General features: G+C 33.5%; 1 pseudogene; it reads right to left on the bottom strand.

Annotated features, from left to right (window-relative positions):
* Positions 1–19,714: 19,714 nt before the first annotated feature.
* LOC118931940 (zinc finger CCHC-type and RNA-binding motif-containing protein 1-like) lies at positions 19,715–20,423 on the bottom strand (annotated as a pseudogene).
* Positions 20,424–25,543: the final 5,120 nt, after the last annotated feature.

Genomic DNA, 25,543 nt, shown 5'->3' with positions numbered 1-25,543 from the left:
ACAGAGTGGTTAGGTTAGTAAGTACTGATAGTAGGGAGAGGAGATATTCTATTCTCAAAGTTCAGATGTGGCCCGGCTGTTTATTTCCAGACCAACAAAGCTTCATGCTTAAGAGACAAAGCAAGCATCAATGCCATTAAAAAAATAGAATTTTTAAAGAACAGTGTTTAACCAAGAAATATAAAAAACAAGTTTTAATATGTTGAGTTTGAGTTGCTTACAAGATATTCACATGGGATAATCAACTTTATAAATATTGTTTGAGCTTAAAAACATGTGGTATACATTTTAGTGAGAAAATCCTGGTGAATTTTATTTCAGAAAAAGCAAAATATTTTTTCCAAGTATCAACTCTAAGAAATACAGGTCAAAGTATTCTTTGTGAATATATAATTGGATTGTTTCCTGAATTTAAATATTTATTGGTCACAAAAGCATACCAATTTATTGTAAGTAATATACTTATTAACTAATAACAGAAGGGCAGGGTGACAGATTAGATGATGTTCAGCAAATATTTACTGCTTACTCCATACCTTATTGGAAGAAGCAGGTTTCCCACCTCACTGATATTGGACTTGGCCATATGACTTGCTCTGCCCATAGGAATGCAGGCAGAAGTGACAGAGTGTCAGTTTTAAGCCCAGAGTTTAAGAGATAACTGCTCACCCTGGGAACTTTCCATCCCCTCCCATTAACCCTACACAAACACACATACACACACAGAATGTCCCCAGGGAGCCACTTCCCTCCACTCTGGGAACCAAAAGACATTTGGAGCGGAGCTTCGCGGGCTGATTTACCCACTTGCAACCAGAAGCACAGTGATTGCACAGCACTGACAGTCAGCACCGTTTGAGGCCCCTGAGTTGGGGGATGTTACTGATGTTATCTAATTGAACACGTAGCTCAGAAAAAGTTGGTATGTTAATTCATATAAAATATATTTTCTGACTTTAAAATATTTCACAAATACATATTTAATTTGTAAAAAGTAGGAAAAAATGAAGGTATATTAAACTTTTATAAAGTCACACCTTGACTGTGATAAGAATAAAGGAGCATCATCTATCAAATATGTCATATAATTAAGGTAAAGTTAAAAAGAACCACCTTCTAAATGAGTCATGTCTACATTTATAAGAAAAGTAAAGTCATGAAAATGTATTAACTGGTCATGAACAATATACATTCAAATATTACAAGTGTATACATTAATCATGTCTAGTTCTGAAGAGGATGAGAAAACTAAAATAGTAAATGTATATCAAAGTAGAACTCATAAAAGAAATAATGTACTAACGGGAGCTCTTCAAAAGTAGATTACACCCTATTATGATTATGAAAGCATTTGACCTGAACTCGTGACTTCTGGACTTAATTGGTTATTATCTAATAAAAAAGTCATTAAAGTCTCTGATAAACCAGGAACTGAAAAATATCACTAAAACAAAAATAAATTAAATATCTCACATGAATAAATAACTCATCTCTAAATTCCTCAATGTTCTTCTTGACATTTGCCAGGAAAAAGGAAACTTTAATGTCCTTTTTAATAAATACCTACATATATTTCTAAATACAAACACAAGTATCCTGGTTAAAGATCTCCTCTTTAATGAAAAGAAAGAAAGTACAATCTTCCTATCTCAGTGCCTCAGTGCAGAAGAAATTTGAATATCATTCCATAATTAATATTTTTAATGTTCTATATTTGAAAACCAATTTGGGAGATTTCATTATCATGGTAATTTGGGAATAACTAGAATAATATATTTGGTGTTTCATATTCAAAGATCTTTAAAATGTACATCATTTTGAACAAAAGCAGACAATTTCAGACTAGATTTTATCAGATGATCATAAGCAAAGCAAAATAAAATACTCAAACCAGATTGGAAGAAAAGACTGAAGCACGAAAAGTACAGATATGAAATATATAATAGTGGGAAATAGAAATGCTAGAATGAGATGAATCTAGTTCTGAAAGAGAAAATATTAGTGAAGAGCAAACACTACCAGGCTACCACAATGCAGTTTAGTCATGGTAGATGCACATCAGGTGAGAGATAAATGCAGTGGGAATTACTAGCACCAGAAGGCATGTTTGGTAAGGCCTAAGGCTGGCATGAAGGTAAATCTAATTCTCTGTTATTTTGATAAGGTTAGTCTCTGAACCTAACATCAGAAAAAATGTTTGCCATGAAATAAACTGGCTCATAAATTGTGGTGAGCTATGTCGAACATATTAGCTCAGACAAGGAGATTAGTGCTGTTGTTCAAAGCATTCTCTCTTTTTATATGGTACGTAGAAATCTAAGACTTATTATGAATAACATTATAGATAATAATGAAACTTATGATTTTTAAACTGCAGTGCTTTTAAATAAGAGAATGGACTATAGATTGTAATAAAAATGTACAATTTGACATTTTAACATCCAAAATAGCTATTTGAAGTAAAATAATATGTAAATTTTTATCCCTGTTTAGTAACAACCTATAGATACACAAAAGGAGTAGTAAGAAATCTGCTTAGAAGGGTTCCCTGCGTTACTTCCATAGAGTGAGGTGGCAGAATAGAGTCCCTTTTCTTTATGTGGCCCTCTATATTTTGAATTTTTATAAGCTTGTCTTTTCTTTTTAGTATTTAAAAATGTTTTCAAAAGTCTCACCCCAGAAGTATCCTTTTCAAGAAAACTGAGTTCCCTCTACTGTGCTTCCCATTCTGTGCAAAATTTTTCCTTTATACTTAAACATAATATAGTGCATATAAAATTTAGCAAAGTGGCTAGAAATATGATCAAAACATAAAAGTTAATTGCAGCTCTATACAAGCAAGAATCATCTAGAATACAATAAAAATAAAATATGATTTACAATAAGAATAAATACTGATGAATAAGTCTAACAGATGTTTACAAGCTCTGTGGGAAAAAATTAAAGAAAGCTATACAGCCTTCATGGATGGAAAGACTTAATGTTATAAATTTGTCAATTCTCCCCAGACTAATCCATAGCCACAAGTAGGTCCAGTCTGAATCCTAACAGGGTATTTTTTTTTAATCTGGATATGATAAAACGATTGTAACTTAGAGAGACATGAAAAAAGACAAGGAAAGCAAAATATTTTTGAATAAGAGAAAAGGGGGAATCACCCTACTAGAATTTCCATCTTTCTTTTAAAGCTAAGTAATTGAGGCACTGTAGTACTATTTTAGGCATAGGCAAATTGAAAAATATAATAAAGAAATATATATATATATACATATATATATATGCATATATGTAACTTTGGTATATAACTATGACAGTCTACCAGATGAGCAGAGAAAGAAGGATCTTTTAAATACATAAGATTAAAAACAGTTATCTAAATAAGAAAAGACTGAAACTGTATTCCTAACTTATAGTATACACAAAAAAACTCCAGAATGAATCAATTATTTGTATGTCAAAACAAAACCTTAAAACTTTTAGCAGATACATGTAAGAGAATCAAACTGGATTATTGTTTTACCCCATACACAAAAGTAAACTCAAAATGGATCAAAGACCTGAATGGAAGTCATGAAATCATAAAACTCTTATAAGAAAACATAGGCAAAAATCCCTTAAATATAAACATGAGCAACTTTTTCCTGGACATATCTCCTCAGGCAAGAGAAACAAAAGCAAAAATGAACAACTGGGACTACATCAAACTAAAGAGCTTCTGTACAGCAAAGGACACCATCAGCAAAAAAAAAAGATCCTACAGTATGGGAGAATATATTCATAAACAACTCATCTGATGAGGGGTTAACATCCAAAATGTATAAAGAACTCACATGCCTCAACACCCAAAAAACAAATAACCCAATTCAAAAACGGATGGAGGACCTCAAAAGACGCTTCTCTAAAGCAATACAAATGCAAACAGGCAGATGAAAAGATGCTCCACATCACTAATCAACAGGGAAATGCAAATTAAAACCACAATGAGATATCACTTCACACCAGTTAGAACAGCCACTATCTAAAAGACAAGAAACAGCAAATGCTGATAAAGGATGCAGAGAAATAGGAACCCTCCCACACTGTTGGTGGGAATGTAAATTGGTGCAACTGCTGTGGCAAACAGTATAGAGGTTCCTCAAAAAACTAAAAACAGAAATACCATTTGACTGAGTAATTCCACTCATAGGAATTTACCCAAGGGAAATAAAATCCCTGATTCAAAAATATATATGCACCTCTATGTTTATCACCACACTATTTGTAATGGCCAAGATATGGAAGCAACCTAAGTGTCCATCAGTAGATGAATGGATAAAGAAGATGTAGTACATATACATAATGGAATATTATCCAGCCATAAAAAGAAAAGAAATCCTGCCATTTGCAATAACATGGATGAATCTAGAGAATATTATGCTCAGTGAAATGAGTGAGGTGGAGAAAGACAAACACCATATGATTTCACTTATTTGTGGAATATAAAAACAAAGCAAAACAGAAGGAACCAAACAGCAGTAGACTCATAGACACTGAGAAGTGACTGGTGGTTACCAAGGGGTAGGGGTGGGTGTGGGTCCAGGGGGAAGAGAAGGGGGATAAAGGATAATTTGCAGTCACAATATAAGTTGATCCACTATGGGATCACAGGGACTGTTGAACCACTATGATGTGCATTTGAAACCAATATGAGAGTGTATGTTAATGATACCTTAATGTAAATAAAAGCCATCAGGGGTTTATTGACCCCATAAAATGGTTTTAAAAAAAACTTTTAGCAAAAAACACAGGTACATATCTCTCTGGTGGCACGGAAGTATTTCTTAAACATGTGAGAAGGAGTGCTGACTGTAAAAGAAATATCTAAATTGAACTATTTTAAATTAAGGACTATTAATTTGAAGACACTTTTAAAACAGAAAAGATATTCACAACAAATAAAAAACAGTATTAAGGACATATTAAGAACAAAGTAATAGAAGGATAACAGTTAAAAATAAAAGAAGACACAAACAGGCATTTCACAGAAGAGGAAAAAGTTATAATAATGAAGGCACTGTAGTAAAAGAATTTGTTGATAAATGTACATATAGATTATTACTTTCACTAGGGAAATACAACAAAGAAAAATATTTTTATTACTTGACTGGCAAAAATTAAGATGCCTGATATTATAGGTACTGAAGATAATATGTCTTATACTTGCTGGTGGAAGTATAAATTAGAATAGTACTACAGAAAGTCAACCCTTAGATATATATACATAAGAGTAACCCTTACCAATATAGGCCTGGGGATCTAAGAATGTTCATAGCAGCACTATGCATAATAAAAGCCTTGAAACAATTCAAAACAATCCCAAGGAACACTGACAGAGCATGAATAAATGATGTAATCATAAATGAAATATAATGTAATAGTCAAAAAATGAATTTTTTCATTTGTGAAACATGGAGTAAAAATTATCTGTAGATTATATACCTTTCTTCTTCCTTTTATTAATAGACTTTATTTCATAGAGCAGTTTTAAATTTAGAGTAAAATCAAGGAAATTGTGCAGAGTTCCCACATACCCCCTCCTCACCCATGTGCACAGGTTTCCCTGTTATTAATATCATGCCTTAGTGTGATATATTTGTTACAAGTGATGGATCAATATTGATATATTGCTATTAACTGAAGTCCAAGACTACATTAAGGTTTACTCTTTGTGTTGTACACTTCTGTGGTCTTGACAAATATAATGTCATATATCCACCACTAGAGTACCATACAGAATAGCTTTTCCACCCTAAAAATTCCCTTGCTCAACTTATTTGTCCCTCTCTCCCTCTCTCTTTTTCCTCTCCAACTCCCAACAACTACTGATCTTTTTACCATCTCTATAGTTTTTCCTTTTCCAGAATGTCACATTGTTGGAATAATACAATATGTAGCCTTTCCAGACTGGCATCTTTCACTTAACGGTATGCATTTATGGTTCCTTCATATCTTTTCATAGCTTGATAGCTCATATCTTTTTATTGCAATTGTATAATATTCCATTGCAGTGATTATGAAAGCTTTCTAACCCATTCACCGATAGAAGGACATCTTGGTTGCTTTTGGCACTTGAAAATTATGAATAAAATTTCCACAAGCATTCATATGCAAACTTGTGCATTGACATAAGTTTTCATTTGTGTATATACCTAAGAGTACAACTGCTAGATCATATGGTAAGACTATGTTTAACATGGAAGAAACTGCAAAACTGTCTTCCAAAGTAGCTGTACAATTTTGCATCTTTACCAGCAATGAATGAGGGTTCCTGTTGTATCACATGCTTGCCAGTATTTTGTACTATCAGCTTTTTGGCTTTTCAACCTTCACAATAGATATGTTATGTTATCTTTTTGTTGCTTATATGTGTGATTCCCTAATGACAAATGATGTTCAGCACATATTCATGTACTTCTTTATTAACATTATGTCTTCTTTGGTGAGGTTTATATCTTTGGCAAATTTTTATTTTTAACAATCTTTTTTTTTATTAAGGTATCATTGAAATACACTCTTATGAAGGTTTCACAAGAAAAACAATGTGGTTACTACATTCACCCTTATTATCAAGTCCTGGAAAATTATTTTTAAATTGGATTATTTTCTTGTTGAGTTTTAAGAGTTCTTTGTACACTTGTATATCAGATAAGTATTTTGTAAATACTTTCCCCAAGTCTAAGGCTTGTCTTTTCATTCTCCTGTCTTTCATAGAGTTTTTTATTCTAATGAAGTTCAACTAAACAATTTTTCTTTCATAGATCTTGCTGTTAGTGTTGTGCTTAATAATTCATCACCAAACCCAGTTACATAGATTTTCTCCAGTCATTTTCTAGAAGTTTTATAGTTTTTTTTTTGCATTGAAAGCCATGACCCATTTTGAGTTAATTTTTGTAAAGGTATAAGGACTGTGTCCAGATTTTTTTTTTTTTTTTTTTTGCATGTCGACTATGGTTCTTCCAGCATAGCATATATTTTAAAAATTATCCTTTCTTCATTGAACTGCCCTGGCTCCTTTGTCAAAAATCAGTTAATTCTATTTGTGTGGGTCTATTTTTGGGCTCTCTATTCTGCTCCATTGATCTATTAGTCTATTCTTTCTTCAGTGCTACATTGTCTCAATTACTGGAGCTTTATAGGAAATTTTGAAGTCAGGCCTTGTCAGTACTTCAACTCCATCCTTGTCCTTCAATACTGTGTTGGCTATTCTGGGTCTTTTGCCACTCCAGGCAAATGATAGTATCAGTTTCCAATATCCACAAAATCATCTGCTGCAATTTTGATTGGGATTTCACTGAATCTATTCCTTAAGTTGGGAATAACTAACATCTTAATGATATTAAGTCTTTCTATCCATTGACATGGACTATCACTGCACTTACTTAGAACTTCTTAGATTTCTTTTGTCAGATTTTTGAGGTTTTCCTCATATTGACCTTGTATATGTCAGATATATACTGAAGTATTTTACTTTGGTGCTACTATAAATTGTAATGTGTTTTTAATTTCAAATTCACATTGTTCATAGATGCTATATACAAAATCAATTTTTTTTATATATTAACAACTTTGCACCCTGTAACCTTGCTATAATCACTTACTAATTCCAGGATTTTTGAGGATTTTTACCTGAAAATCATACCACGTGTGCACAAAGTGCTATTCCTTCCCTCACAATCTGTATATCTTTTATTGACTTTTCTTGGTCTCTTTAGCTACAAAATTCAGTACAATGGTGAATATGAATGGTGAGAGGAGACACCATTGTCTTGGTTCATGGTTTTAGGTGGAGAGTATATAGTTTCTCACCATTATATGTGATGTTAGCTCTAGGGTTTCACAAATGTCTTTTTTAATCAAAATGAAGAAGTTTCCTCTATTTCCAATGTCTTAGGTTTTTACCAAGAATGAGAATTCGATTTTGTTTTGGCTTTCTTGCATTTATTAATACGATATGATTTTTTTCTTAGCCTGTTAATGTGATGAATTACATTAACTGATTCTTAAATATTGAACCAGTTTTGCATACCTGGGATAAATCCTACTTAGGATCTATTTTTACATTATTGGGTTCAATTTGCTAATATTTTGGTGAGGATTTTTACAGCTACATTCATGAAAGATACTGTTCTGTAGTTTTTCTTTCTTGTAATGTCTTTATATGGTTTGGTATTTGCGAGTTCCACTCTTCCAAAACCAAATGCAATCGTGTATTTTTTCCCCACATATATGTATAACAATAATATTACACACAGCAGTAGTAGTTATATAACTTCATTTGGGTAGCTGGTCCCATTTCCAATGTGTGTAAGTATGCAGGAGGGGGTCTTCCCACACATACTTACACCAAGCAACTCTCAAACACCAGCAGGGTTTTGAGAACTAAACTCAATTCCAATGCTATCTGTCCACAGACAGCACCAGATTCCCACGTTGAGGGCCCCATCCTACAGGACTGCCCTGGACCCCCAACTCCAGATGCTGGTTGCAAGCCCCAGGCAGTTAGTTACCTGTGCTTCTGACCTACTGGCTACTGATGGGAGGTTCAATTAATTTGCTAGAGCGGCTCACAGAGCTCAGGAGAACACTTACATTTATCAGTTTAATAAAGGATACCGTAAAGGATACAAGTTAACAGTCAGATGAAGAGAGACACAGGACAAGGTCTCAAATAAAGGAGCTTCTGTCTTCATGGGGCTTGGGGCACAGCTCAGTGGCACGTGGAGGCGTTCTGGTTCCCCAAGCACAGATGCTCTCTGACCAACAGGCAGGATCCAGCCAAGCAAAGCAGGCAAAGCAGGGCACAGAGAGTGAGCTCTTCTCATGGATTTTGTGAGGGCTTCACTGCATAGTAATGACTGACTAAATTATTGGCCTTTGGCTGATTTAGCCTCCTGCCCCTGCCCTTGGGTGGGGGATCCAAAGTCTCTCATTAACATGACAAAACCTGTTTCACTTTTAAGACTGCTATATTTTCAGGAACTGTGGATGAAGACCAAATATACCTGGAAAATATATATTTGGTCATATGAATGACCAAATATATATTTCTTATAACTCATTTTATCATAGTATTAGAATAATGCTGTCCTCGTAGAATTATTTATGAAGTGTTCTCTGTACTTCTCTTTTCCAGAAGATGATTGTACAGAATCGGTATCACTTCATCCATAAACGTTTTGTAGAATTCACCAGTGAAACCATCTCTGCCTGTTACTTTCTTTGTTTAACGTTATTCATTATTAATTTGATTCATTTAACAAATACCACCTATTCAGGTTATCTAATTCTCCTTCTATGAGTTTTGTTATATTGCATCTTTCAAGGAATTGCTTGTCCTTTTCATCTGAGTCATGAAATTAATAGGCACAGAATTGTCTACTATATTCCTTTATTATCATTTTAATGTCCGTGGGATTATTAGTGATGGCTCCTCTTTCATATCTGATATTTGTAATTGGTATATTCTTTGTTTTTAATTAACTGAGCCAGAGGTTTATCAGTTTTATGATCTTTTCATAGAACCAGGTTTTGGTTTCATTGACTTTTCTCTATTGACTTCCTCTTTAAATTCACTGATTTCTGCTCTAATTTGTATTATTTCTCATCTTCTGCTTGAACTTAATTTGTTCTTTTTGTTTCTAGTTTCTAAAGTATAAGCTTAGGTGAGTAACTTCTAGATTTTCTTTTTTTTAAATACATACATTCAGTGCTATAAATTTCTTTCTGAACACTGTTCTCACTACACCCAACAACTTGATAAGTTGTATTTTCATTTTCATCTAGTTCAAAATATTTTTAAATTTCTTGAGACGTTTTTGGCCCATTTATTATTTAGAAGTGTATTATTTAATCTCCAAACATTTTTGGATTGTCCAGTTGTCTTTTTTTCCCTATTTCTAGTTTAGTTCCATTGTGATCTGAGAACACGCTTTGGATAGTCTCTACTCTCTTAAGTTTGCTAGGTGTGTTTTATGGTGTAGAATGTAGCCTATCTTGGTGAAAGCTCCATAGGTGCTTGAGAGGATTATATATATTAGTCTTAAATAGAGTCTGAGTTTTGCAGTTCTTTCAGCTGTAATCCCACTGCACAGAAGCCCTATTGATATGCTTGTCAGGTGTGGTGAGAAGGGCTGTGTTCTATAGGCTCATCCTTTTAATGGTCCTGGACCCTTGGACTGTAACCTTTACAAGTGCTTCTCATTTATTCAAGCTGAGTCAGGAACACTAGATGGGGCTGGAGTTCACTATTTCCCCTTCTCCAGGTCAGTTAGATTCTGGTAAAAACATTTTCCATTGAGGACAGGACTTTGTTACAAAGAACAGAACTTTCTGGGCATATTTCAAAATGGTTACTTTTCACCTCAATCTGCCATACGCAGGAAGAATTTTTCTCAAATCTTCACCATGAGCACTTGATGGAGACCCTTGACGTGAAACTCACAAAACTGTGGCAGTCCCCTCTAAGACTAGGCCCCAGTAGTTTCTAAGTCTAAGAAGGCCTGTGTTCAGTTTCCAGAAATTTGCTAATCACTATCATAAATTCCTATCAGTTACCAGTTCTTGTGGTTTCGACTCCCCATAAGGTGTGATCTTCTGTGTTAACCTATTTCTCCATTTTATTAGGGCAAAAATTTGCCATTTAACCTAATTTCTCTAATGAATCTAAGAAGACTTGTTGATTTTTCAATTTGTTCAGTGTTTTTCCTATTGTGAGGATGGAAGTGGTAACTTCCAAGTCAGAGCAGAAACTGCAAGTCTGACAACCTTCTCTAAAAAATTTAAAAGAAAATAGTTTACCTTTAATACAGTATATGATAAGTATATACTGTTAAAACCAAAGCAAATATAAACTCCAAATCAGGATAGTGTTCATCCTTTTGGGACCAAGGACCTCATCCTTTGCTGCTGTCAGCTGATGCTCATTCTCAGCTTCTGGAGGCTGCTGGCATTCCTTGGCTCTGTTTCCCTTCATCTTCAAGGACAGTAATGGTGGGTCTCTCCCTTCTCATGTGTCGTCTCTCCAGCTTTCTCTTCTTCCTTTCTCTTCAGCTTATAAATTTAATGTAATTTGCCTTGGCCCAACCCAAATATACTAGGATAATCTCCCCATTTTGAGGTCCATAATGTTAATCACATCTGCAAAGTCCCTTTGCCACACAGAGTAACATATCCACAGGTTCGGGGATTAGGACATACATATCTTTGAAGGTCATAATACTCTGTCAAACTCACAGTAAAGAATCACTGAACTCAGAAGGAAACAAGAAATCATGAATAATAGTTAGCAAAGGCCACAGGGTACAGAATAATAATGATTCACAATTACTGGACATAATGGAATTATGAGAAAAACAATAGAAAACATACATGCCTAATATGTTTAAAGAAACAAAAAGAAGGGGTTGAAAGGAAGACAAAAATAAAAGATTACCCATATATTCCAGGCAGATTAGGAAAATAACCGTTTGTATATATCTAGAAATTTAAACAATACTGGATGTTACAAGCTCAATGCTTGGATTAATCAGGTTGGTCATATTTGAAGAGAAAACTACTAACCTGAAATACAAATTTTAATAAATCGACTGAGAGAAAAAGTTGAAAAATTTTAAAACAGGTTAGAAGAGATGGAAGATAAAGTGAAATTGTCCAACCAACATACCTATCACTAGAGATCCAGAGGAGATAATAGACAGAGTGAGTGAAAAGTAATAGGTAAAGAGTTAATAACCAAGAGTTGTCCAGAATTGAAATAATAAACCATTTCTGATTTTCAGAAAATGCACACCAAGTCTCCCTCTAAAAGAGAACAGGCAACACATCTAATATATTAAAATAAAAATTCAAAAAAGTAAAGGCTGAAAAATAAGAGAAAAAAGAAAGATTAATGACAAAGGGGAGTCAATTAATGTATGTGTATGTGTGCGCATACACACGTGTGGACTCTTGATTTATAGTAAGTACAGCAAAACAGAGGACTGATTAAGGGATAAGTTTTTTCAATTAAACATATTGCTAAACATGTAAGTAATTAATCAATTATGAGTCAGAGTTAGCCGAAGCTACATATGAGGAAAAAAAGAAAGTTGATCTCAGACTAAACACTAAAATGGATTCATAGTAATTGTACATATATGTAAAAGGCAATATAATAAAACTTTTAGAAGATAATACAGGAGAAAAAAGTTCATGGCTTGGGGTATTAAAAGTCTTTTAAACAAGATTATATAAGCATAAATCATAAAAGTAATGGTTCATAATTAGACTACATTAAATTAAGAATGTATGTTCTCCAAAAGACATTATCGAGATAATCAAAAGAAAAGCCATATGATGAACATCTACAACAAATAAAACGAAAAAGGCTCATATTTAGAATATGTCTTAAAACCAAACACATCTACAAATAAGGAAAGACAAAAAATCCCCAAAAAAGACCCCCAAAAAAGTATAAAAATACGCTTAACCTAATTGACATCTAGAGAAATCCATTTGGTTTCAAAAAGTTAAAATTTGACAATACCAAGTGTTAGAGAGGAAATGAAGAAATAGACTCATCCTCTGCTGGTGCACATGTAAAATGATGCAGTCACTTGGGAAAACTTGCTATTTCCTTCTAAAGGTGGAAATGCACATCCAACAATTCTCTAGAGAGTAAAAAAAAAAGCAAGTGACAGAAGAATATATACAGTGTGAATCCAATATTTATAGTTCAAAAAGGGAAAACTAAACTATGGATTTGTAGCACATGAAATAACTAGAAAGAACATCTAGGGAATGCAAATGATAAAATTGAGGCTGTTGGGGAGGGAGGGAGGAGAACCCTATTAGGAAGGGAGTGGGTAGGCTTTAGCATTGTTTGGTAGGATAGACAACATTCTGTTTCTCAAGCTGAGGGGTAGATGTACACTCTTTGATGTATATGATCTATTTCACAATGAAAAAATATGCTAAATCTTCAGTGGTTGCCTTTCTCATTATCCTAAGAATAAAATTCAGAATCCGAACTGTGATGCACTAAAGCCAACATGATCCACCCACTGCCTCCTCTTCACTTTTATCCCATCCTGGTCTCTCCCAAACATACTACACTCCAGCCAAACAGACCTTCTCTCTGTTCTTCAACACTCTAAATTCATTCTCAACTTTGCATTTAATTAGTTCCCTCTACACATAATTAGTTCCTCCTGAATTCTGTAGAACTGGCTCCTTTTCACTATTCAGGTCTCAGCTCAGATGTTATCTCAGTGGTGATTCTGAACATCTCATAGCTGGTAAGTGGCAGAATCAGAAATAGACCTGTTCGTCGTGATAAAATTTCTAAAATCAAAATTGGAATGTATCTTCTTTGACAATCGATATCCCATAATAATATAAAATAAAGATGGGAAAAGTGGAACCTAAATGGCTTTAGAGGATTAAGCAAGGTCAACTATAACAGAGCCAGCAGTGGGATGCAGAATGAAGACATAAATAATTTGTATTGCTGGATTACAAACTAGATTACATCTTAACTTTGCTGGAGTTCATGTTTCTGAATGATTATAGCTTGCTAATATAAACATTCCACTTATAATACTTAATTCAGGACATTGCTAAAGTTTTGCCCCAAAGTCAACAGCACTATCATTGATACTCCTCCACTTCCCCCATTTTAATTTCAGGGGTGTTAAGAATTGACTTGTCATTTATATTTAACAAATGAATATGCTGAGAAGGAAATAAAAAGCTTAATTTTGAGTTCAGATTAATTCATTAGACATAAATAGCTTGAATATTTCCTTTTAGAAATGAAGATGAAAAAGAATACCACTTAGTATTTCAAAGGAACACAAGCAATTACCTGCATTCCTATATTCTATCTTTAAAGATTATTATTAGCTCATTTTTTATTTAGACCAATTAGGTTTGGTTCCTGAAGATATTATTCAATATGTAGAAAAATAGTTGCTTTGTTGTAACCTTATTACTCCCTTTTTTCTAATTTTTATTGAAACTCAGTCTTGCACATTTTAATATGTTCATTTTATTTCAAACATTAATTCCCTGTCTCCTTGTTAGCATGGTATATTGCAAAAGAATTTGCTTTAAGACATTATTTTTTATTATTATTAAAATATCATTGATATATAATCTTACAAAAGTTTCACATGAACAATATTGTAGTTTCCACATTCAGTCCACCCCCCACTGCAGTCACTATCAGTGTAGTAAGATGCTATAGAGTCATTACTTGTAAGAAGTTATTTTTAATTTCTGAAATATATGATACACTTGCCAAATGGCATTGCTACAAAAACTAAACCCACTTGCTTACAGTTGATGAAGTCTATAAATAATACCTGCTGACTATATTCTGTTAAATGGCTTGAATGTCATTTCAACATAACGCAAGAGGTGAGTGATAAGATTTTTTTTATAATCTTTGACTTAATCTTTATTTCACCAAGATGATTTTAAATATGTTTATACTTGGTTCTATATTACATATTAACTAAAACATTTCACTGTAATGATGTACCAAACAGAACTATACTAACATACCAAAGTAACGTTCTGATTCAGATTCTGTATGATGAAACGTGAAAACATTAATAGCCACCATATGTCTCTAATATATCTAAATCCTTATGAAAGAAAAAAATGGACCATACTAAATATATAACATCCATTATAAAAAGTGTTAAAAGAAGGGGCTGGGGAGGGTGGGTGGAAAGGGAGGGATGAGGGGATTAAGGAGCATTATGATTAGCACACATAATGTGGGGGGGTACGGGGAAGGCCATATAGCACAGAGAAGACACATAGTGACTCAATAGCATCTTACTATGCTGATGGACAGTGACTGTACTGGGGTATGTCATGGGGACTTGGTAATGGGGGGAATCTAGTAACCACAATGTTGCTCAGTGAAACCTGTGCATAAGGTTGTATACCAATGATACCTGCATAAAAAATAAATAAAAATAAAGTGTTAAAGTAAGAACATCAACATTTCCTATCTTATTAGAATGTAAGCATTTCTTGGACTCTTGATAATTTATTTGGGTAGAATTATCCATTGCCCCTTCAGGTACTGTCCCTTTTCTGTGCCATATACTGGTAAAGCATGTTTCTTATATTGCTTACAAAAATTAAACTATAAAATTTGGAAGCTAGGTAAATCTAAAACTTTTGTAAAATCATGTCAACTTAGGCAGAAATGCTAGTCAAAAAGGAGAAGTATTTACATCAAAATTATAATTTACATAAGAGTAGAGACCATAAAATGCAATAGGGTCAGCACTATGGGATTCGTGATTAATATAATCAATTATAACTGCCTCAAATTGTAAAAGTCCACATATATTTTTCATGTGTTAAATTTTCTCTGACAGAAATATAATTTGGAAAATTCCAGAAAACCAGCTCTGTAATTATTACTTAAACTTCTTAATGTTACCTTTAACAACACTTGGGAATTGTTATTCATTTTCCTCATACTTGAAGAAACCTGCCAAGACTAACTGCAAAATCTAGCAGTTGAAGCAGATATTAAAGGACAGTAGAACTACATCTACAATTCCTTGTCTGAACTTCTCTTTTGAACCCCTCCTGGAAGTGAAAGGGGGAGAGTGTGAAGGTTTGAGGTGTAAAGGCTTCACACGCTTCACTTTGCTCAGGGCCAATAATGTGACATAAATTAATAATCTCACCAGAGGTGGTACCTAGGTTCCCTGGCCCTCAGAAGTAAATCCAAACATTTGTTCCTCTCTTTAATCTGTTTCTTCTGACAGTACTTCTATCCTATAACAGGATTATGTCTATTACTTGAATTTTTTAATGGTCTTTTTTTTTATGTCTCCCCCCATTAATTTACCAGGTCCTGCAACTGGCCAATGACACAAAATACATAATTTTTATTTACCATTTCTATTTTGTGATATCAACTAATTTCACCATTGGTTAAAATAATTCTAGTTTAGAAAACAAAAAGCAGTTCTCTGCTCTTCAAAATAAAAGAGAAAAACGACATAGGTATTATGTTTCCATGACTAATCTAATTCACAATCATTTTTTTTGGCATCATTAATATACACTTACATGAGCAACATTGTGGTTACTAGACTCCCCCCATTATCAAGTCCCCACCACATACCCCATTACAGTCATTGTCCATCAGCAGAGTAAGATGCTACAGAATCACTACTTGTTTCTCTGTGCTATACTGCCTTCCCATACCCCCCCACTAATTATGTGTGCTATGAAGCTAGAGGGCATTATGCTCAGTGAAATAAGCCAGGCAGAGAAAGAAAAGTATCAAATGATTTCACAATCATTATTTTTTAACCACCAAAGTTGATATCACTTAAGAAGAAAACAAGAGAAACTTAAAGTTTTGTGGCATCTAGTCCAACAATAAGAATTTCCTGCAAGTTTTTCACTGTAATATTCCATAAAATTTTACAGTCCATTTTTATAGATCTCCAAGACAACATACTGTTTTATTCTACTAATTTTGCTCCTCAAATATAATCACCAACAATTTTATTTAAAAGTTCAAGTTCTAACTACTTCAAAAAATACTAGTTCCTACCAAATGATGTATTATTGTTGACAGAGGACAATCACAGCATTTCATCCACTTCTAACTGAAGAAACTCTTTCACAATCTTTAAACAACATGAGATAAACTACAGCTATCTGCTTCTCCAAATTTAATTCAAAAACAAACCTATCACTAACCATGCAAGTTATTACCAGAATAGTCCTTTGAATTGCTCAGGAACAGCAATCCAAAAAGAGGAGAAAGAAGATGGATAGTTTTTGTCTGTTTTTACATTAAAGTAAAGATCAGAACATAAATTGCCCAGTGGTAGACAGAATTATAAGTTGTTCCCAAGATTCCTGCCCCTGGTGTACAAGCCCTGCATTATCCCATTCCCTTGAGCATGGGTGGAACTTGTGAATATAAATAGGATACTTGATGCTTTGGCAAGGCTACCTACAAGTTGCCTGAAAAGACAGCACTCAGAATTCTCCTGCTATCGTTGAAGAAACAAGTTCCCAGGCATCCAACAACTGTAATGAGTTGAATTCTGTCAATAACCTGAATGAGCTTGGAAGATGATCTTGAGTTCCAGTGAGTCCCAGCCAACACCTTCATTTCAGCCTAGAGCAGAGAACTCAGTGAAACCATGCTGGATTTCTGACCCACAGAGAATGTGAGATAGTAAATTTGTGTTGTGTTAAACCAATAAGCATGTGGCAATCTGTTACAAAGCAATAGTAAATGAATGTAAACCAGAACCTATCTTATAGGTGTTTACACAAAAGGTGAAAAGTAAATTCTGAAATGTATATATTTATATGTATAAAAATTTTTATCTGGCACCTCCAATTTGAAGACACAAAGTAATACAATAACTATCACCATCCTTGGAATATGTAACATTACCCTAAATTTGATTTCTTTTATTATCCTTACCAATATTTTACCTATAAATATCAAAAATATTTAAAATTGCATCAAAAATATGCATGATAAAATGTTCTTTGAATAGGTTTAATCTGAGATATCTAATATCTACATTTTTGGATTAAATTCTTTTGATCTAGAGAAATACATTTTAAAGAGAAAATTCATAAGGTAGATTTTAGGATCCAATTCAAAGGGAAAGGTTGGAAAGAAAATTAACACCCTTGTTATGTACATATAATTTACACTAAACAAAATATTATTTCATCTTAAATTTCTGAGTGAAAAGACAGCAGAGACATTTATGTATTCATGGAGTTACAACTGATAAGCTAACATCATTTTACATAATTTATAACCTCTGAATTGTAAAACACTTTTCATATTTCAATTTTATCTATTATAATTTCTTTCAAAACACTCACCTTTTTCTTATTTTCAATATTTTTTGTGTTTATCCAGTATATAATAAAAAGGTTATATTTTAAATGAAAGATAGATAACAGAGCAATGCTATAATTTCCTTAAAGCTGCTATTATACAATACATACCTATTAGCTCTGTAAAAATAAAAATATTTTAATGCCAGTTTCCTCCAAATTGTTCACCTTTAGTCTTAAATATACCTCACTGATAAAAAAGAACTACCCAACTGCAAAAACAGTAAAATTATTCTCCTCATCCAGGAAGCAAACCCAAATTGGTCCATTCTTTATTTTGTTATTTTAAATGTAAACAACATAATGGAAAATTTATCATAGTTTGATCTATAACTAAATGTTAGTTATTATATCACCTTAAAATGTTTTGAAAGAATAAAAGAGTATTAATATTAACTTAGTTGAAATCTGTATGCTTCTCCACATAAATCTTTGCATCCATTTACCTCAAAGGTAACCACTCCAGAATTTGATATTAGAAAAGTATTCACCTATATTTTCCTTTAAATCTTTGAAGAAAAAATATTCACATGAAGATCTTTAATCCATCTGGAAATCCCTTTATTATAGCTTGAGATAACTGCATCATTTTTTTAACATGAATGATAAATTATCCCAGCACCAAATAATGATTACATTATCTTCTTTCCACTCATTAATAGTTCCCAGTATGCCATTATATCCATTTCTCTGTCCATATCTATATCTATTTATACACATTTATGCATAATTTTGATTCTTGTCTCTATTGGGTTTTTATGACTATTCTTCCAACAACACATATTTTAATTTCTATAGTTTTAAAATGCCTTAATAATTCATAGGGAAAGATTTCTGACTTCAGTCATCTCAAGAATCATTTGTCTACTCTTGCCCCTTTTCCCTTCCATGTTAATTATAACAGCTTGTCACCCTTCATGGAGAAACTTTATTGCAACTGATTTGATTATAAATTGGGAAAGAATAAATTATTTGAACTATTGGTAAGCATTTCTTACTCTTACTTAATTATACCTTTGAATATGATTTTATAAGTTTCTCCATATAAGTCTTGAACACTGTTAGATATAGCCTTAGATAACTTACAAATTTTACGTTATTTTAAATAGTATTTGTCTCCATGGTATATATTCTGGTTAGCAATTTCTGGTTTATAGGGATGTTATCGATGATGTGGTTCTTGTCTTCAGACAATTGCTAAAGTCATAGGCCTAACAGATTGTTTAGGGTTTTATATATAGATAATTAGCACCTGAATAAAAGATGTGGACACATTTTCTGTTCCAACATTAGACTACTTCCTTCTTTACTGCATTGATTAGGACCCCTATTACAACAATGAAGTAATAATAGCATTTTGTCTCACTCTTGCTTTAATGAGAATGCTGTACAGTTTCATCATTGGTATGCTTGATATCTAAAATTTTTGAACATACATTTTTTTTTTTCTCAAGCAAGTCTCTTTAATACCTTTTTTCTTGGGATAACAATAGCATTATAATGGTATTAAGTTATCTTTTATAGTCAAATGAACTGTTTTCAATATTAATGGTTATTGGCAAATCTTTATTTTTTTATTACTCTGCTAAAGCAAGATAGAAACATGATGCTTTAAAATTTTTTTTCAATTCCCTATGAACTATTTTTTAGTGAAAAACTACTTGGTACTAAGTGTTCTTATGCTCAAGTTCTAAGAGTAACCTTTAATCCCAACTGAACTTGATATTCCAAGATTTAAAAAAAAATGTTTAATGATATTTACATAATAAATAAAATTTTAATCACTCACTTCTTCCTCATCACTGAAATATGTGCTTTTCTTTATCCTTGGGTGTCTTGAATCATCTGATGTTGAAGGACCTCCCTGGACTGCATTTCCATTTTTTTTTGTTCTTCTTCAATTCTGGCTTGCTGGAAAGCTATGGCCTGACTGAGGCTCCCAAGAGCAGGATCTTCCCCTTCTTCTTCACTTTCTTCTACTTCTTCTACTTCTTCTGGTTTAGGAATTTTCTTCTTTTTCTTTTTCTCTTTCTTCTTTGGAGGCTCTCGTTCTCCAAGCATATTTTTAGGACAGGCATAACTTAAGTGACCACTTTTCCCGCATTCGCAGCACTGGGATTTGTTGAAGTAGCTGTGGTGCCGGATGACCTCGGCGGCTCTTCCGGTGTCGATGGCGATGCTTGCGCGGATCACTCTGCCGAACAGCTGTTTGTTTTGGTACAGTTTTGCGCAGAGAGTTTATCCAAAAATAAAATAAATGCAACCCCTTTACTCTTCCTGGTATCTTTATCTTCCATTATAGTAACCTTTACAACTTTTCCATACTTGGTAAATATCCGGTGTAAGTCATTGTTGGTCAGGGAAAAGGGCAAGTTGGATACATACACTGTGCTTTTACTTGGGGCCAATCCACCACTCATTTCTGAAGGTGGGGCGGCCCGAGGGCACGGGGCAATCCATCAGCTCCAGGGAGGCTCAACCAGGGCTACACCTTGTGCCCCACGATGGCTTGGGCATCCAAAGGCCTGGAGGCACCGGGGGACTAGGAGGCACTGGGGACCAGGAGGTGCCAGCAGCCAAACCACTTTGCCGACAGTGGTGCAGCCAGGCCCCCTGAACTTACTTTTTCAGGTAAGTAAATTTCCTTTCCTTTCTTGATTTGCTAATGGTTTTTATTCTGATGAACAGTAAATTTACAATTCCTTTTTCTGCATCTACAAAAGTGGTCCCTCACCCTCATCAATCTATTGATGTTGAAAATTTCTTGCATTTCTGGTATGTATCACTGGGTTGAGACATACTGATTTTTACATAATGCTGAACTTGATTTGTGAGTATATAACTTAGAATCTATTTCAGTTCATAAATGAGATTGTTCTACATTCTATTTTCTTGCAACATAGTTATTCAGGCTTTGTGTAAAAATAACCTCATAAAATCACTTAAATACCTTTTTCTGTTTCTACTCTCTGAAAAGAATATATACATCTATATATGTATATATTCATAATAAAAATATTAGAAATACCTTTTACAAACTTGCAGTTAGAACATGAATAAGTTTTGGGGATCTAATACACAGCATTGTAATTGTTAATAATACCATATTATATACCTGAAAATTACTGAGAGTGGATCATAAATGTTCTCACCACAAAAAGAAGTGGTTAGGTGATTGGATGGAGGTGTTAGCTAATGATATAGTGATAATTATATTGCAGTATATAAGAGTATCAAATCAACACACTGTATACCTTAAACTTACAGTGTCATATGTCAATTATATATATTTTTTGGCTTTTACAGAAAAATAATTTATTTCTTAGTACAAAAGATATACACATTCATTATAGAAAACATGTTAAATGCAAGTAAATTGTAATTTATTGGTAAAAAAAGGATTATATTATAAACTGATAAATTGCTTTTTATTGAAGTATCATTGATGTATAATCTTATATTTGCCTAAAGTATACAACACAGTGGTTCTACAGTTATCCATATTATTAAATCCTCACCCCCACTAGCATGGTTACCATCTGTCAACATAGGAAGATGTTACAGTATCATTGGCTATATTCTCCATAATATACTTTCATCCCCATGACCAACTTATATTATGATTGAGAATTGTTGTGCCCCTTCATCCCCCTCACTGTCTCCACTCACCCACCCCAACCACTTCCCCATGTTAGCCACTAATCATTTCTCAGTGTCTATGAGTCTACTACTGTTTTGTTCATTTCATTTTGTTTTGTTTATAGATTCCACAAATAAGTGAAATCATTATGGTATTTGCCTTTTTAGGCCTAACTTATTTCACTTAGCATAATGCCCTCTAGATCCATCCACACTGTCACAAAAGGCAGGATTTCTTTTTTTTATAGCTGAATGATATTCCATTGTGTATATATACTACATCTTCTTTATCCATTCATCTATTGATGGACACTTAGGCTGTTTCTGTAACTTGGCTCTTGTAAATAATGCAGCAATAAACATAGGGACGCAGATATCTTTTTGAATCAGGGATTTTGTTTTCTTTGGGTAAATTCCTACAAGTGGAATTATGGGTCATGTAGTATTTCCATTTCTAGTTTTTGAGGAACCTCCACACTGCTTTCCACAGTGGCTACACCAATTTACATTCCCACCAACAGTGTGGGAGGGTGCCCTTTTCTCCACATCCTGACCAACACTTGTTATTTCTTGTCTTTTGGATAGTGGCCATTCTAAATGGTGTGAGGTGACATTTCATTGTGGTTTTGATTTGCATTTCCCTGATGATTATCAACACGGAGCATCTTTTTATGTGCCTGTTGTCCATCTGTATTTCTTCCTATGTCAATGATATCTTCATAAGAAAACACACACACACACACATATGTATATATATAAAAGAAATATATCTGGAAAGTTCGATAAAATTTATCTGGAAGACTATCAAAGTATGGTTAGTGTCTTACTGTTAAGTGAGATTTGATTACTGACTAATTTTTTTGGTTTAGTTGGGTTGCTATTTTTTGTTCAAATTTCTTCATTTACATTTACTATGAAAGTATCTATTTTACTCGAGCTCTGAAAAGTATTGGCATAAAATTGTTCACAGATTTCTCCTAAGGTTTTTTTTTATTCTTAATACATTTCACATCATGTTGCCTTTTTGTGGTGTGACTATGATCATTTGTGCTTTCCCTCTTCACTCTGTGGTCACTCTTCCTAAGGATCTATACACATTTTTTTCCAATAACCAGCTTCCAGTTTTGTTAACTTATTATTTCTAATATTTCTATTTAAATTTTTCTACTCCTATCTTTATTTTGCTTTACTTATCCTTTTTTAGTGTTTGTTATTCTTTCCTAGATTCTTAACTTCTCCTGCTTTTTATTAAATGCAATTGAGGTTCTAAATTTACCTGTAAGCATCATTTTAACAGTGCCCCATAAATACTAACATATAGAACTCTGATTTTTATTTCAGTTATAAATATTTTTTGTTTCCCTTGTGTTAACAATAATTCTGAATTATCTTATCAGTATGTAGCCATGTCCATACAGAATAGGGTAAAATCTACCATGAAAACTAAGATGGCCAGTCTCAGGAGATCTGTCACAAGCTCATGTGGAGACATCTGCATGACCCTGAAGTATATTTAATTGTCTTAGGGCTGACAACTAAGGTCAAGAAGGAAGACTCTAAGGTCAAAACAGCTGAAGCTCTTTATGAGTCTCACAATCCCTAGAGAGGTAGGTAGGCATTCTCCATATGGTAAGCATAAGACGGAGCAATATTTTTTCCACTGTTAAAACTGTGGCTTTCCACAGAGAAGACAAGTAATGACTCTATAGCATCTTACTACACTGACAGTGACTGCAATGGGGTGGGGAGATGAAGATTGCTAATATGGGTGAATGCTGAAGCCACAATATTGTTCATGTGAAACCTTCATAAGCTTGTATATCAATGATACCTTAATTTAAGAAAGAAAAAAAACTGTGGCTTTCCAACAAGGGGAAACTTTGATCCATCTGATAATAACATACAATAACCAAAACATTGTCTCTCATCGCTGAAGGCAATTGTATAAAATGCATTTGGAGGTGCTCAAAACGGCCTCCTTGAAGTTTTGGTTCCATTCCCTACAGCAGCCTTATAGTTTTGTCAAGGTTACATTGTAAGAGTAGACTAGAAACATCCTTGGCTGTACTTTTAAAGTTTTCTCATCAATGTTTGTTTTAAAAAAGAATCAACTTATCCCTGCCATGGTACTAAGACTAACAACTCTGGCTAATGCATTATATTAATTAGCACTGGCAGAACAGAAGAGTAGAATCCTTTCTTAAGTTACAACACACAATTAATTTATAAGATGTAGTCAAAGATAACCCTGGGGGTAAGAACATACATGAACAGTGTCAACCTTGAAAAACTGTTAAGACTTTTGATTTACATTAGAAAGTGCTCTGATCATCCCCAACTGATGAAATCTGGAAAGAAAATGACTTTACAGCTAGGTACTGCACTAGACAAAACAAGTTAATGTCCCACAGAAAGGCTGAATTTTCACCAGTCCCTCTCCATCAAGCTATTACATAAAATGCTGAGGACTCCTTTACTGTTTAAGCTTTTTATACAATGTGAGATCAGTAAAAAATTTGCTTTTATAAATGTTACATTTAAAATCAAAATATGCTTATTATCTGACTATCTGACATTAATGTAAGATGTAGTTCTATATTTCAAACTGGAAAATTATAACCACATCCAGCAAAGGAAAAATCCCAAAATACAGGCTGATCCCTGCTGTCATCTCACCTGCAAGCTATTCACAACCAGTTTCTTAACTCTTTGCCCTAAGACACACATTTATTGGAAAGCACATGTTTTTTGGTCCAATCCAGCAGCCAGGAGGTCCTGAGCCTCTCCCACATCCAGCTAAATGTTTCGGAGCTCTTCTCTCCCATCTGACGTTTTAGGGCTACACATTCTACAATCTTTGCTGCTCTAACTTCCTTTCCAGAGCATCATCTGTGACTACAGGAAATCTCACATCTCTAAGATTGTTGATCAGAATGAGTTTTCTTATTTTTCTCTTGAATTTGGACTGTTTTCCTAGGGCCATTTTTCTACATGCTTATCTCAATTCTTGTGGATTAGGCTTCCTCTGTTCCAACAGATCCTGACTGAATGTTCATTATCTAAGAATTAAGCCCTATATAGACATTTCTCCAAAGAAGATATACAAATGTCCAATATGCACATGGAAAGATACTTAACATCATTAGTCATTAGAGAAACAGAAGTCAAAGTCACAGAGATACCACTGCACACCTACAAGGATAGATATAATTTTAAAAAAAACAGACAATACCAAGTGTTGATAAGGATGTAAAGAAATTGGAATCTTCATATATTGCTGGTAGAAATGTAAAATGGTACAATCTTTTAAGTAAATAGGGACAGTTTCTTAAAATATTCAACATAGAGTTACCATATGGCAAAGGAATTCTATTCTAAAAAAATAGGTATATGCCAAAAAGAAATGAAAACATACATCCATGCAAAAATGTGTCCACGAATGTTCATAACAGCATTATGCGTAATAGCAAAAAGATGGAACTGAATTAGAGCAGGCAATGGATATGGAGAGAAACAGATGGGGCTTGGGAAACTTAGTAGAATAAACAACTTGATTAATAAGGTATGAGAGGTGAGAGAAAGGGGTTAAGGTGACTTAACAGATTTCTGGTTTAAGCAGACAACCTGATGTGTTTCCATTTTAAAAAGAAAAAATGGATTTTTGTAGAGAAGATGAAGAACACAGTATATGGGACTCCTTAATCATTCTAAGATATATGCAAGAGCAGACTTCAATATATTTATTCCCTCTGTTCTGTCACCTAAAATATTTTTACTAATAAATGTTATTTAATTAATAGGCTTTACTCCTTCACTTTCCAATCCCCTTAAGAATTTTGTTATACAGTCTACATAAAATGTTTTCTATTTTAATTAAATTAACAGAAGTTTTGCACACACTATTGCATTGAATAACAACTAAATTTTAATATTTCAAAATCTTAATATTGTACTTTCTTATATAGTA

The sequence above is a fragment of the Manis pentadactyla genome, chromosome 6 (genome assembly GCF_030020395.1).
Source record: "Manis pentadactyla isolate mManPen7 chromosome 6, mManPen7.hap1, whole genome shotgun sequence".
Classification (NCBI taxonomy): Eukaryota; Metazoa; Chordata; class Mammalia; order Pholidota; family Manidae; genus Manis; species Manis pentadactyla.
This window is presented reverse-complemented; position numbering and strand designations above follow the sequence as displayed.